Here is a 15,513-nt window from a genome sequence, read left to right as displayed (position 1 = left end):
GACCTGCGGGTCGGGGCCGCTGTCAGGCCCGACGGCTGTGCGGCGAGACCATGCGCCCCGCCGATCGCCCCATCCTCAGAGCCCACGCCCCGACCTTCCATTTCCCTAACAGGGAAAGGGACGAGGTTACCAACGAGGTGGCAAGGAGGGATGGGACATACTGAGGGTCCCTCCCCCGAGCTGAGGAAGGGGCTGGCGGGCAGGTAGGACCAGGGAGGCCCTGGAGATGAGACAGGCGCAGGTTGCTGAGCTCTCCTCGATGAGGCTTGACCTCACAGCAAGCTTTCCACAGCAAAGTCCGTCTGGGGAGGCAGCCCGGGGCTGTTTCTCTCCTCGCTCTGCTTTGTATTTCCACCGTCAGGAAGGAGTTAATTCGCCCCTACCCCTCGCTCCTGCTCACCCCCCAGGACAGACTTCACACTGTGTCCAGGTCAGCCAAAAAAGGGGAGGAAATGGAGAACAGCGGAATGATTAATTCTACCTGCTTTTCCCATGAGTGATCACCTGCTTTCGGGGTCATGAATAGCAGGTAGCTCCCTCCGTCTCCAGCTCTGAGAGGCTCATTTGTTTGGTGACAGCTGAGTGACAAGACCTGAAATCCGAGCCCTCAACTTTGCCTGATGTGTGGATAAAACCCTGGATGTTCCCTCAAACATTTCAGGAAATGAAAGTTGTAACGCGATCCCTTGTGCGCCCACATCTCCCCCAGCAACACACAAAAGCTCAAAGGAACCTTCTCCGATTAAATTCAGCCTGGAGAGGATGGAAGGAAAATGGAGAGCAGGCTGAGAAAGCTGGAACTGGCAGGCTTTTCTTCAGCACTTATTGGAAATGTCTGTCCAAAGCAGGGATTTAGAAAGGTCACCTCTACTGCAAGCACCTCTTCCTCCGGCAGAATCAGGTGGGGCAGCTGCTTCTCCCCAGCCTGTCTCCACCTTGGGGGCAGCCCGGAGGGAGAGGGTTACACTTAGATTGCCTCAGCAGGAAATTCAGTGCATAAAAACAAACGCCCAAGGATAAAGCCAGCCCCGTCCTCTCTCCTCATTTCATTTCCCGGGGCATGCTGAGCCAGCGTTGTCCCATTCAGGAGCTGCACGCCTGCTCTACCCCTGCCCCACTGCCACCCCCTGCCCAGCTCCTCTTCCGTGCCAGCCCCCAGCCCCACAGAGGGGCAGGTACAGCCCTGCTCTTGGTCCCCACAACCCTGGGCCACAGGCTGGCAAATCCTCCCCAGAGACTGACAGTGAGGAGCAGATGTTCTCTCAGCCAATGGATTTAAATGCAACATTTCCAGGCCTGGCTCCCTAAAGCTTGTGCATCCTTATTCGCAGTGCCAGGAGCCCGGAGCAGTGCTGTGGTTAGGAGACCTTTGTGTTCTGTGTCTTTGCAAACTAGGCCTGCTCAGCCAGACATTGGAGCTTCATTTTGAGCACACAGGTTTGGAAATGTCGACAGCTGGAACTAGGCAGGGTGTGTGGTACAGGCAGGATTGGGCTAAGGCATCTGGGCTGCCTTCCTCTTGGGTAGATGGTTTTATCGAGCCGCCTGTCACTAAACAGCCAGCAGCTGCTTGCACTGTTATCCGGCCTGAAGATAAAATACTATTTAACAATTGCTTAACTATTATGGGAGTGCTTCAGCCTCTGCAGACCTGTGAAGAAAGCAGTACATGTCCTGAGATGGCTCTTTGCCTCTTTGTTTTTCCTTGTATTTCTCTGCAGAGCAGATCACGGATGCTGCATGGGCACAGGTGGAAACCTCACTGTCTGCCCACGCAGTACGCTATTGGTAATTTTACATCTGAGGAAGAGATGACTATGGAGTGATGCTGCTGGGGGCTACATCTCTGTATACGCTGCCTTCAGAGGCAGGTGCTTTAACCTGCCCATACATGTGGATCTTGTTAGCAGCAGAAAAAGCAGTGAAGGTGCAGCCAGCACAGTGCTTGGCCAACCTGGCTGCGGCAACCCAGCTTCATGGGTGGACTTTGCTATTCCTGCTGGGTCTGAAACCATCAGATTTTCTGAGAGCACCAGGTGATGTGTGCGGAGAGCAGAGGTGGCAGAGGCCAGACCTGCAGGAGCTTTGGTTCACCTCAAGCTTATACAAAGCAACTTGAGACACTGTCACCTTTCCCAACTGGACGTGGACACAATTTTAAATATGGAAACAGAGGGAAATTTCCTTTATTCTTCAGACAAAGAAAGCAAATTGCCAGGCCCTCAGAGATTATTCGTGCTCACCCAACAGCAGCTGGATGCAGGCTGGAAGGAGAGCTCCAGGCTGAACCCCCAGCCATGTCCCCACCACCCTGCCTTTCCTTCCAGCTGGGCTTGTCACCAAGTGCAGGAACATTTCCTCTCTCCCTGGGGTCTCTAGCATTTGCTCTCACCTCCCCAAATTTTAAATAGAGGCTGAACTTTCTCCGAAGCACATAATCCCAATCCTAATAATGAGGTTAAAGAAACAGATTTAGTTCAATTATGATTTCCTGTTTTCATTTGTCCAATACATCCAGAAAAAACCTCCATAGGCAGAGTGGCTCCTTCCCACCTCTACCTCAGCTTTTCATCCCCAACCTAGTTTTGTGGGGATCAGGGTGGCTTTGGTATGGTGCTGTACCTCCTCAGACTTCCATGGCTCTCAGCCATGATAGGAAAGGTCTAGAAAATCCTCACGTCTGCTTCTCAGGATGGAAGGAAGGGGAAAAAAGCTTTTTCTGACTTAAGGATGGAAAAACTTTTCAGGTAATAGTTGGAGTGTGTATCAGCCCTTTTTTACAGGAGGGGAAACTGAAAGCCAGGGGGACAACAGACCTGCTGAAGGTCAGAGCAAGGGCAGATGACGGGGGGGAAGGCGGCTGCCCTGTGCTGGCGGCTGGTGCTCCGCACACCCACTCTGCCTCCCTTTATAGTCCCCATAATAAGTCACCACAACTTATCATTATGTAATACAATATTCTTACTAATACAAGACAAAACCAATTGACTAAAGAACAATGCCAAATGAGGCTTGTGGCTAACACTCCCTGAAGAAATTGTCTATTTTCTAGAATTGAAAACAAAACCCCAAGCAGATTAGAAACAATTGAAAAATGAAATCACATCTGCAAACCATCACAGCGCTTCTCCTGAGCCCCAAAGGATGCCTATCCCCCCCTCCCAGCTCCTGCTGCCTGGCACGGGGTGGTGGGTGTCACAGGGACCCTCAGGACTGCTTGTGCAGGCTCGGGAGGGATTTTGCGGCAGTGCCAGTGCTGCAGACAGGCATGGCCTCAGCATGTGCTTCATTCAACAGAAGGGCCGAGTCACGCTACAACAAATCAGAGATGTAATTATGGAATTAAGACCTTTATATGCCTAACCTCCCAGAGCTGGAGTGGTGGAAGCGGGGAGAGAAAGAGTGCAGAAGGGAGGGAGCACCAGCTTAAAAACTGTTGTTCCCTTCCCGGGAGCCCTTCAGGGCTGGGCAGAGGTGCTGGCATGAAGAAACCACAAAGCTTGCCCAAGTCCTTGGCCACAGGCTGCTTGTTTCCCCATAGCCTGAGGCTGCCTTCTGCTCTGCCTGCGTTGCTCCTCTGCGGGAGCAGAACCAAAGCGAGCAGGAGCTGGGAATGGTGTGGGGGCTCAGTAGCCATCGGCTGCAGGGGACAATTGTGTCCCCCGGCATGGTTGTTTCCAGCCTTGTCGGCACACAGGGCTGTTGGTGGTTTGTGCCACGTGCCCTTTTCAGCGGAGATGAGGTGGGGATACCCTGGCCTGCTCCATGCTGCCCTGGGTGTTTGACGGCTGTTGGGTGCACGGAGGGGAAAGCACGTGGTGGTTTTATACTGCTGGGACAGCCCAGGAGGGACAAACATCACTGCTGCCCCTGTGGGAGGGGGAGATGCTGAGGCTTGAGCCAGAAGGAATCTCTGTTGGCAGAAGCGCCCCTCAAGCCACATCCCCAAAGGGCCAGGAGGTGCTGAAGAGGGAGGTGGGATTATTTCTTGGAGGGAAGAGTGCAGGCATAGGACATGAGGATGATGGAGCTGTGCTGTCCCTGGGAGACGTGGTACCTAACGAAGTGAACAGACATACTCAGTGCAACCTGTTGGTCGAGAAGCTGACGCCACCCTGGGCTGTACCAGCCCCATCTATTGCCTTTGTGTGCAGGAGCTGCTTCCAAGGCCTCCAGGTCCAAAGGGGAACTTGGGTGAGGTTCAAAGAGCCCCCAGCAGGGCAAAGGCAAAGCAGGGCATGGGGAGGGGGAGCTGCAGGAGACTTGCTCAGAGACCCCCACCTCCACTCTTCCTCTGAGCTCTGCACCAGGCAGGGCTGGGCTGGAGGAGACATTCAGCAAAGGGACTTTGGGGCTCTGCTGCTGGCCTGCTTGGCTGCCACCAGCCAGAGGGATCTCGGTACCAGTGCAGTGGGTGACAGCGGTGTGGCCAAAGCCTGTGACAGCAGATGTGAGAAGGGTCAGCATCTGCTTATCCTCACTACCCCACTCTGTCCTGCACCCTCTCACGACCTAATTCAAGCCTAAAAGGAGGCATATGTTTTAGCAAGGAGGAGAATCAACCCTCTACAAAGCCTGCGATGATTTTCTGAGAGATGTTCAGCAGGCTTGATGTGGGCCCATGGCACTCTAGATGTCCAACCATCTCATCAAAGTGGTCCATCTGGTTAACGGATGTGCCAAATTTGGTAATGTCTCCTAGAAAAGCAATGATTTTCTGTTATCTGAAGGCATCAGTACAAGGTACATGTCTTAAAATTCTTCAAACCAGGAGGAAAAGAGGCAAAAGCAGAGCTGGTACCTGAAAGCTATGGACAGGACCAAGACATAAGGTTTTCCCACAGCAAGGGTAATTCGACATCTAGGGAGTTCAATGAACCCCTGAAGGCTCCCACGCCAGTGCAGGTCCACTTCACACCTAAAATATATTCCAAAATAAACACTTTGACTCGCACAGTGACTTTTTTTGCCAGGGACATCCCAGAGTCCTGGCATGGAGGTCTCATGGGTGCATTCAGTCCCTGCCACCCCATCCCCTTGTGTGGCACACGAGGGGACTGCCCTGAGAGAGGAGCAGAGTATGGCACAGAATGGGACCCCTGTGTCAGTGCCAGCTGCAACACATGCTGTCCTCGGATGCCCGAGTCTCTGAGCTTTCCCTCCCCGATGCTCCTCTGGGTGACGTTTTGGGGGTTTTGTGTCACGCAGGATGCCACTCTGTCCTCATCCCCCTCTTCTGCCAGGGTTACGTAGCCAGAGCTATTTGCTGATGGCCTCCGCGGAAACTGTATATCCTGCCTTTGCAATCGGAGACCAGGTGCCCACGCAGTTGCCAGATCTGAAAGAGGAGCTGGCAGGAGGGGAAGAGGCCAAAACGGGTGTGCTGAAGGAGGAGGGAATCACATCCATCCCAAATCGGGGCCCATCCCATCCTCACCCAGAGAAGAATCATAGTGGAATGGGGAAAAAAAAGCCCTATTTGCAAGAAATCTCTCAAGGCAACATGCAAGCAGCCAAAGGCTGAGGATAAATTTAAATTGAACCTCCTGCCCAGTGATCCATGAGGAAGGCTTGGCTGCTCAAACAATGAGTGGGGGAAGAAAGCTGAAATGATGGTCACCAGGAGAACCTGAAACCCGCAGTGGGGAAAACAAATAAATACAGTGAGCGGAGCCTTCCCCATCCCAGCTGAGGCAATCTGTGCTTGTGCAACCCTATCCCAAGGCTCCCTATCTCTGTGTACAATCTGGGCTGATAAGATTGTTCTCTGCTGAAAATCAAAACCACAGGGATTCCAGGCGGCTCAGCCGGAGTCAGATTGTCCACCTGAACACCGGGGCACTTTCATGTGGAAAAATAATCGCAGGGTTATTTGGATGAAAGAAGGAGAGAGAGGTTCTTGGCTGGTTTGGAGGAGAGTGCTGCCCTGGTGCTGGATGGGTGCAGCATGGCAGGGATGGCAGCACAGGGCACCATCCCAAGGGTGAGATGTCCCCATGGGGTGAAGATTGCTGCCTGAAGCCCAGGTGTAGAAAAGCAATGGGATCCTGGCCAAAGCTGACTGTGTTTTAGTGAAAACTTCTTTTAGGGACCAGGGACTTGTAATTGGGAGCTCTGGTGCAATATGCCCACAAACACAAGTCGTGTGAGTGATGGTGGGAGCAGTCATCATCAGCGAGACACAGGCCACTTTTAACATCATTTGGGTGGCACAGCATATGGTTAATATCTACACTGAATGGGAAACAGAATCCATAAACACATCATATATATGTACATGTATATATAAAGATAAATACACTTGATAGGGCCACTCTAAGGAGCAACTGACCTGATAAGCCATTCCCATGAGCAAGATGTGCAGCATTGGATTTGTGTTTGTAGTAATAAAACAAACACTGGTTTTTTTTTTAATGTCTGTTGTAGTTCAAAAAGCTGTGGTTTTGGGCACGTGCCTCAGAGCCTGGCTGATCAGATTCTCTCTGCTCTGAATATTAGGGGACATAGTTTAGTGCCAGAGCTAGGTTATGGTTGGACTTGGTGATACTGAGGGTCTCTTCCAACCAAAATGATTCTATGATTCTATGAATATCAGATCAGTCCTTCTCTCAGAATAAAACTTGTTATCAAATCCTGCCCAGAAAAAGTTGTTATTTGGGAAAAAATAGCAGCAAGCAGCTGTTTGATGATGTTGGAGGTGGAACCTCCTTCCACAGAGATGGGAAAGGGATGGTGGGATCCTGTGCCCTGCAGAAGAAGCAGGAGTGTAAATGCCCACCTGAAACTGCATTTGCATTTATTTCTTGCATTTAGCACCAATTACTGACTGTTTGTGAGTTTTAAATGCCGCTGAGCATATATGTATAGTGGAAATGTCCACTGGGGTATCGGATGAGACAGGCTGGGGAGCTGGGGTCCCAACCCCCTGCCAGGTCCCTAAAACAGGGACAAACAGAGACCCTAATTAAAAGCAGTTTTGAGCGCTATGTGTATGCCTACGGCTCTTGCTCAGCTGTTGTGGCTCCAGAATTGGCATTTTCCTGGGGAATTTGTGGCTGGTTTTCTGTCTTTCTCTGCTGCAGGAAAAACCATGTGAGCAAGAAGAGGATTAGCTCACGTGGGACCCAATGGTCCAGATGGGCTGGTCTGGACATGCGGCGGTGCCACCTCAGCAGCTCGGTTTGGTTAAAAGCAAACAAGAGCCACTGCTCCCCCTGCTCTAACATCTCTCCACATCTCTCAGGTCCTTCCAGTTATAGCAATCCTGCTATGAAAAAGAAGTCTGCATAAAACTGTGTTTGCAGATGGAATATATCCTTTTAATCTTGCAGAGGTACTGTGTCCCCTCAGCCATCGTCAGCCCAGGGACTGCGGGGCCGGCAAGACTGTATTTGTGCACACACCATATTTGTGCACAGACACACGTAAACACACAGATGAGTTATTTGGGTGACTACGACAAGAATTAAAGCCCTTTAGCCCTGTCCATGGGTAATGCATCCTGCGGTGGCTGTCCTTCTCCAGGGCTTGGTATTCCTGGCGAAGCTTATGTGAAAGGAAAATGCCTATAATTTTCTAAAATTCCTTAATCCTGCTTATTTTCTCTCTTTCCCCGAGAGATCGGAAGCCGCAGTGGTCTGCTCGAGCCCACCCACTAATTACAAGACATGAGCTCAACCAACTGCCGGCCAGAAACAACATCACGGGACCAAACACCACGAACCAACACTGCCCATATTTTTGACTGAATGCTCACAGCAAACTGCTTGAAAGCAAGTCACAAAAACCTTGGCAATAAGACACAAGCCAAATCAAAGAAAGAAAGAAGCAAAATATCGTTTTTTTCTTTCCTCCTGCAGCAATTTCAGCTTCGCCTGGGCCACCAACCAGCTACTGTGATGGCTGAGCCCTGCTTGTCTGTCTCACCCCAGGATGCTCTTTTAGGTCTCTCTCTTCTCTGTTTGGCTGCCAGTTTTTTCCAAATTCGACCTGAGTATCTTTCCAATTTGCTTGAAAAGGTCAATCCCTTCAGCAGTGCTGGGGAGAATGGAAGTTTCTAGCAGGAGGGTGGCATTTAGCAGAAAAAATCTTCTCTCCGGAGAAATCAGATCAGACAGAGCCCTGAGGAAGCTGCGCTAAAAATAAAGCCTGAACTCACAGAGCGGTTATAGGATGGGAACGGAGGTTATGGTGCATCCCTGGTTTTATTCTTAGCAGGCACAACTGGAGAGATTGGTATAAATTTACTGGCATAAATCAGTATAGTTCATGGAATTTTTTTTTGTTGGTGGTGTTAGTGTTTCTTTTAAGCTTCTATGTTCAGATTCACAGTTTTACAGTATCTTGGGTTCATTCCATAGATCCCCCTGCTTTGCAGCAGCTGCTGGTTGTACTTTGTCCAGGCTACCTTGATTTCTTGGGCTGCTTCCCTCCTCCTGCTTTCCCTGTTTGCAAGTAACAGGCGTGTGTAGTCTCTTGCACCCCCAAAAAATCCGTCTGCCCCCAGAGTGAGGAGGGAGCTTTGCTGCTCCAGGTCTTATCCCAACACCAAACCCTCCCTGAGCACAGGACACCGTGCTCTGGCTGGATTAGGAATAATATCCCAAACTGCTTTTGCTTTGTGGGGCGTTTCTGGGGCTGCAGTGCCACCTGCTGTCACCGCCGCCTTCTGCTGGGGACCCCGCTGGCTCTTTGGGCCACCACCGAAACCTTGGGCACATGCTGGGGGGACACACCAGGGAGAAACCCATGTGTCTGCCTACACCCCGTCCTAAGGATCGCCACAGAATTGCTTGAAAAAATCAAGTTAAGCAAGAAAAAGCCACCGAGGGAGAAAGGCAGTGTCAGGTCAAAGGGATGGAGTGAGATGCGCCCACAGGGCCGGGCTGGACCCCTTGGGCACGGGTTGTCCCCATGCTGTCACAGCACTCCAGATGGACCCAGCACCATCTCTTATTTCCTTCTGGACAGTCGGACATGGTCTCTTGCTTCCTTCTGTGTGCATGTCCCTTAGGGGCTTTGGCCAGTGTTATCCCAAATTATCACTGCTCCTTGCTGGCCCTGTGAAAAACCTGGATTTCCCCCCATGTTCGTGTGCTGATGTGGCCCAGAGCAGGTTGGCAGGTCCACCTCTCTGACCCAGGCTCATCTCAGCCTAAAAAGCCAAACATCCCCTCCTGGGTCACTCATCATTTTCATTAACGTCTCAACAAGGAGGAGAGTTTGTGCCCTGCAGAAAAGCTCAGATGAGATGCCATCGCCTCCATTTGTGTTGAAGAAAGGATGGAAATCTAAAGATCAGCACCCTGGCTGCTGATAATTAAGCATTAGGGGAAAAAATGCTCACGAAAGCCAGACCCAGACTGGTCAGGCAGCTTTCAGAAACAACAACAAAAAAGTTTGGAGGAAACCAGATACTCACCATGTAAAGCTGCAGTTCTTTGCTGAAGAAATGTTTCCACGGAAAAGCTCTGTTTACCTGCCCCTCGTCCCATCGGCTCACTGGGATGCTGTACAGCCGGGCAGGCAATGCCCGGAGGAGACGAGGGGAGCAGACGCAGCCCCAGCAAAACTGGACACAGCCAGGAGAGAGCAGAGAGCTGCTCTTTGCCTTTTAGTCTTCTCCCCATGTGGGTTAGTGTATGAAATGCATTAATTTCTCAAGGGCAACCTGCTTTTGGGAAGGAGGGCTGTGAAGGGCCTGATCCTGAGCAGGTTGCATGGTGAAGGGTGCAGCCACAGCTGTGTATGACTGGTGGATTGGGGTTCGCAAGGGCAGGTGGAAGGTCCTGCGGGTTTTTTTAGGATAAACCTGTTAGAAAAGCTCAGCAGGTCCAGTCTTGGTGTGACTGCACATCCAGAAGTGTGTGGACTGAAAACAGGGGGATTTGGGGAGGAAACACCCAGTCTTTGGAAGCTCAGATTCACGTGTTTAACAACCCGGTTTCCTTTTTCTCCAGCGGAGACACAAAGCAGTGATGTGTTTCCATCAATCCTCTGTGAGCTCATCCCAGGATCCGGCTGGGATCCTGCCGGGTGCAACTTTTGGAGCCAGAGAGGTGCCGGCTGCCTCTGACTTCACATTTTCTTATGGTGCCACTGGGACCGATGGGAGAGAACAGCAAAAGGGAAAGGCTGGATTTGAAACCCACCGCTTGGACCCAGACAAAATGAAATGGGGAAATTAAAAACAAGGGGAAACTTGGCTGTGGCTGCTCCTTTCACAAGCTCCTTGCGTTGGGTTAGAAGAAACCAGCCCACGGAGAGGCGGGCACGTTACTGTCTGCTGTGCATGTCCTGGGGAGCTGGGAAAAGGGGCCAAGGAGAAACTGGAGCCTGGAAAGATGCCCGTGCTGCCTGCCAGTGCACGCTGCCAGAGGTGGGAAGCGGGAAAAGTCATGCACAGCCTCCCCACCTATACCACCGTCACGGGGACAGCCCGGGAGGAGCCTGTGGGATACTGCCCTGCCAGGGTGTGGGGTGCGTGGGGAGCACCCGGGTGTCTGCACCCACATTTCATCCCACATATGATAAAAATGGGGACAGGTTTTTTAGCAGGGACTGTTGTAATAGAGGTGATGGTTTTAAACTAGTGAAAGGGACATTCGGGCTAAACATGAGGAAGAAATTTTTTACACTGGTGGTGGTGAGAGCCTGGCCCAGGTTGCCCAGAGAGGTGGTGGATGAACCATCCCTGGAGACATCCCAGGCCAGGCTGGACGGGGCTCTGAGCAACCTGAGCTGGTGAAGATGTCCCTGCTCATGGCAGGGGTTGGACTGGATGAGCTTGGAAGGTCCCTTCCAACCCAAACTGTTTTATGGTTCTATGATTTTGGCTCCTAGTGCTGATTTGGGTGTCTCATTCCTGCACAAGGAAAAGAGATTTGGGGCCTTCACTGTCCTTTGACCCTCTGACTCTCGGTTGGTGCTTTGCATGCTGCTCTTGGCTGCATCTCTCTTTTCTTTGCCCCATCGCCGTGTACTCCTGGCTCGCTGGGAGCCCTTCCCCGCTGCTCCACAGCTCAGCACCCTTGATGAGCTTGGTGGGGACTGTTCCTTGCTCTGTTTATCTCCAGCTGTGGTTTTGGTGTGAGCCTGGCTGCAGCAGCTGCAGTATTGTCATTTATGAGGCTGTGCTGATGAACGCCAGCGAAGTCCCTGGCAGGGACGTCCCTCGGTCCTCCTGCCGCCCCCGTCTTCATACTCAAGTGTGTGTTTGGGAATCAGTCATCATTTGGGCCCTGTCTGGTCCTTTTCCCTGGCCTTTTCCCTACCTCTCCATTCCCCCTGAAGATCATAAGTGCCTCTTTAGCATGCCCTGCTCCAGCATCTCATCTCAACAGGCCAAGCATTCACTGCGTGCCAAACTGGCAAGCAGCTCGCTTTCCTGGCATGTGGCCTCCTGGCTCCTCATCCAGACTGATTTCTTTCATTTTTATTGTTTTATTTTTTCCCTGTCTTTAAAATTCACCATTGGTTTTAATTAGGTGGCCGTGGACTTGCAGCTCTGGTGAGACCAGAGGACTTCTAAGAGCAGGAAAAGGGAGGTCTGGCATGGTGGGTCTGGGGGCAGCAACACTGTGACACAGCTCAGGGAGATCCAGCTTGTCTTGCTTTTGAGATATGGAGAAGGGAAAAGAAAAGGAAAAGGAACAGGAAAAGGAACAGGAAAAGGAAAAGGAAAAGGAAAAGGAAAAGGAAAAGGAAAAGGAAAAGGAAAAGGAAAAGGAAAAGGAAAAGGAAAAGGAAAAGGAAAAGGAAAAGGAAAGGAGAAGGAAAAGGAAAACCCAAATTATTTCTTTTCTCCTGTTGATTCTATGTGATCTAAGCTGGAGGGGCTGAAGAGCTTCAGGGAATCTGAACCAATGCAGGATGTTTCAGGGGTTTGATTTTTAGTGGTTTCATCTCTGGTTATAAATTTTGGAGCAAGCAAACAGCTCCAGATTGACAGGATTTGCAGAGCTGTCCCAGGGCAGTTCCCAGACTAATCAGAGTTCATCTCCAGCCACGATATCACTGATTTGGGGTGTACAGGAGACACATCTTCTCCTCCCAGACCCAGGCCGAGCAGACAAGATCTCTGCCTCTCCAAGCCCCACGGGACAGCATGCCAGTGGGCTGGAGGGATGAGCAACCTCTGGTGGGAGCTGAGAAGGGATTCAGATGGGGCATGTTGTCCTGGGACAGCATCTGTGTCCTGCTGCTGAGTAGCAAACACATTTGCCCCAGGGGAGATGCAGCAGAGGAGGGCAGCTGACTGCCACCCAAACAGTTCCTGCAGGTCCCAGCCCACTCTCTCCATCCTTCCCAACTTGGCAAGATGACAGTGAGGGGAGAGGTCATCTCTGCCCCAGGGCTGAGCCCCACGGCCACAGTACTGAGCCCTGAAAGCCCTCCATGCCTTGGCAGTCCTCTGAAATATCTCAGCCCCTCCACCCTGCTGTTGTTCTTTCATTTTATTTTTAGATCTGCTGCTCCCGTTAGCTCTTTTCTTTTTGTTTTTGGTTCTTATTATTCCTGGCTTCTCCCAGTGTTTTGGTTTCCCTCCTCAGCCCTCATCCGGATGTTTATTCTCCCTCCTTGTTTTTATACTTTTCCCAAGGTGCCTCCTGGTTGTAGCTGGGCAGAGGTTTGTGTTTGGACTGGGCAGACACTCTCGCATGGCTGGACTGGGACCAGTTTCTGGACCACCACCCACAGAAACCAAGCTGGTTCAGGAGAGGAGAAGACATGGGTGCTGTCCCTTGCTTTTCTGCCTGCTCTCTTTCTCACCCGGCCATCTCAAGGTTGCCAAGGACAAGCAGAGCTCTCGCCCCATTTAGCACAGCTGGTGTATGAACGTGGCAGCTCCTTTAACAGACTAACAGCAGGGTAAAGAAGGGGAGAGGGGAAAAGAATTAGCTATGTCTGAGGAACTCGCAGAGACAAACACACTGATGTACCTGCGGTCACACAGAGGATCTATAGCAGCCCCGGGAGCTGCTTTTCCCATGTCTCCATTTGACCTGGTTGCCAGCATGGTTGTGCCTTGGGGTATCTTGAAAATGAGGCACAGCCATTCAGCACCTCCACCTCCTAAAACATGAAAAATGTTCTTTTTGCCTCCTTTTAGGATAACTACACCCATGTCTGGCCCCGTTCCTTCCATGCTCATCACTCTCCCACACCAGTTGTGCCTGGACGTCTCTGTGCATCTTCCTCTCCCTGCTCATCCAGAAATGTTTATCAAGCTTTTTTGGAGCTCCAGCTAAGACACATCCCCATGGAATAGAGGGAAAGATCCATTGTGTTGCTTCATAGACCTACAGGCTAAGAGCCCACATGTGACTGGGGTCTCTCATCGTCCCCGGTTTTGGAGGAAGGGACTGGAGGGTAAATTTGGGCAGAGTGGTGGGTGCCAATTGTGGACTCATTGGTGGCAATCAGGCTCTGCTTTCAGCTGTTGCCGTAAGGGTTACAATAATTCACCCCCACCTCCAGCTTTTCCTTCATTTTCTGTCTAATTGGGAGGAAAAATGATGCAGCATGAAAAAGACGCTGCAATATCTCACATTATAGAGCTGTGGTGGCTCTGGGTGTTTTATTGTACTCATACACATCTCACACCCCCCACCAGAGCTGCTGAACTTCAAGATGAAAACAATCACCTGCCAGCATTTGCTGCAAGAACTGTCCTGGCTTTCCTTGTTAAAATATTAATCCCAGTGCAAGGGCATAGATTTCTCTTTATTTTATTATTTTGGTATTCATTTGTGTTCTTCTTCCCACCCTACAGCCTTTTCATTGGTGAAGTGCTCAGAGTCCCATGGCCATGGGCACTGCCCTGGGGCTGCATCGGGGACAAGGAGATGCTCATACCCCATGGAAGGGACGATGACGTTGTCTGGTCTATAGTTATTTATCTGAAGAACCATTCACTCGTGAAAACGATGCAATAGTCTGAAGCAGCCTTCCACATTTTCGGTAAGGTTATGGTGAAATTTGCATTGGAGACTTTAAAGGGCTGGCAGGGAGCTCTGGACCTGGATATAGAGGTTTTTTATTGCTTCACTTCAAAGAGGTTCAATAACGGGAGTGAGCGTTCAGGTAGGGAAAAGCTCTTTCTTCTTTCCATGTGTGCAAGTGTGCCAGAAGACACAAAGGCATCCCCGCACACGCAGAGTTACAGGGCTCCGGGGAGAGTTAAAACAGAGCCGGTTGAGGATTTCACATCAAAAATATTATTATTTTTGGACAGAAAAGTCAGCTGACACAACAGCCCAAGCTGTCAGGATCCATTACATTTAGAACGGGGGTAAATAAAAATGAAAAGCACCTCAGTTTGCTAAAAGGAACGGAAACACAGCAATTTTTAGTCAGTTTGAAGCCAAAGTCCAGCTGCCTGCAGGGCTTCATGAGAACTGGGATCCAGGTGCTGGGGACCTCAACTCCTGGCTTGAGTGGGACCCAGCTCAGGTCACACCTCTGGGCACAGGGACGCAGCTGCTCTGGGGCCATGCACAAGGGACAGGGAGTCCCATCTGAGGACTGACAAGGACAGGGTACTCCCTGGTGGGTCTGTCCCCAAGAACTGGGGCTCCTGAGTGCCACACACCAGTCTGAATTTCATTCAGGAGAAGAAATAGAAACATTTCACTTCACAGGCACTAAGTCATGTCCCTCCTGCTTGAAAAGTTGGCAATAAATCTCAGTTTTTTGCCTGCGTGTTTTTTCCAGATTTTTAATTCTACAGTCAGGGCTGATATTTTGTCCCTCCTTGGGATGAAAATGAGGGTTAGAAAATCACAGAAAAAATTTCTTTCATGTCTTAATGTGGAGAAATTTGGGTCACTTGCATTCAGAAATAGAGCTTAGCCTCCTCCAAGAAATCATGAACAGTGCTGGACATCTGCAATGTGCTGGCAAGCTTCCTTCCCTGTCTTTCTTCATGACAGAAAAGGTCCATTTGTGCAATCCCCCAGTTTCTCTACTGTACCTTTTGACTCCATGGCACATAGGCACTCATGCATATGCATACACACATATGTACCAGGGGGATGACTTTGCCCTCATCCCTGAGTAGGAATGCATCGATTGCCATCATTCATAGCAGCTGAGCATAGCAATGGCCCTGCTGTGTTACTTCCGGATGCTTTGGGTATTTTCCTAGGCTGGGAGGTGTCTGAAGGGTCTCTGGGACCTGTTCTCAGCACAGGGCACAGGCACAAATGTGCAGGGCAGGACCAACGGCTGGAAGCTGGCTGGGGTGGGCAATGCAGTTGGGCTGAGACATCCCATGACACAGCTTGACATGCTCCTGCTGCGGCTTTCTGGGCAGGAGACCCCACACCTGTGCCAAGAGCTGCACCTCAGAGAGAGGGAGCTCTGCCGGCAGCAGGAGGGTGGGCACGTCCTGGATGGGGCCAGGCTGAGGTCGCAGCACTGACACAGTGCCAGGGACCAACCTGATGAGCTGTGGAGGTGACACCTAGACCTGAGAGGTTTGCTCTCCACAGCAGGCTGTCAGAGAGACTT

The sequence above is a fragment of the Streptopelia decaocto genome (assembly GCF_964273445.1).
Source record: "Streptopelia decaocto genome assembly, chromosome: 7".
In the NCBI taxonomy this organism is placed as follows: Eukaryota; Metazoa; Chordata; class Aves; order Columbiformes; family Columbidae; genus Streptopelia; species Streptopelia decaocto.
The sequence above is the reverse complement of the archived record's forward strand: the minus strand, read 5'-3'. Positions refer to the sequence as shown.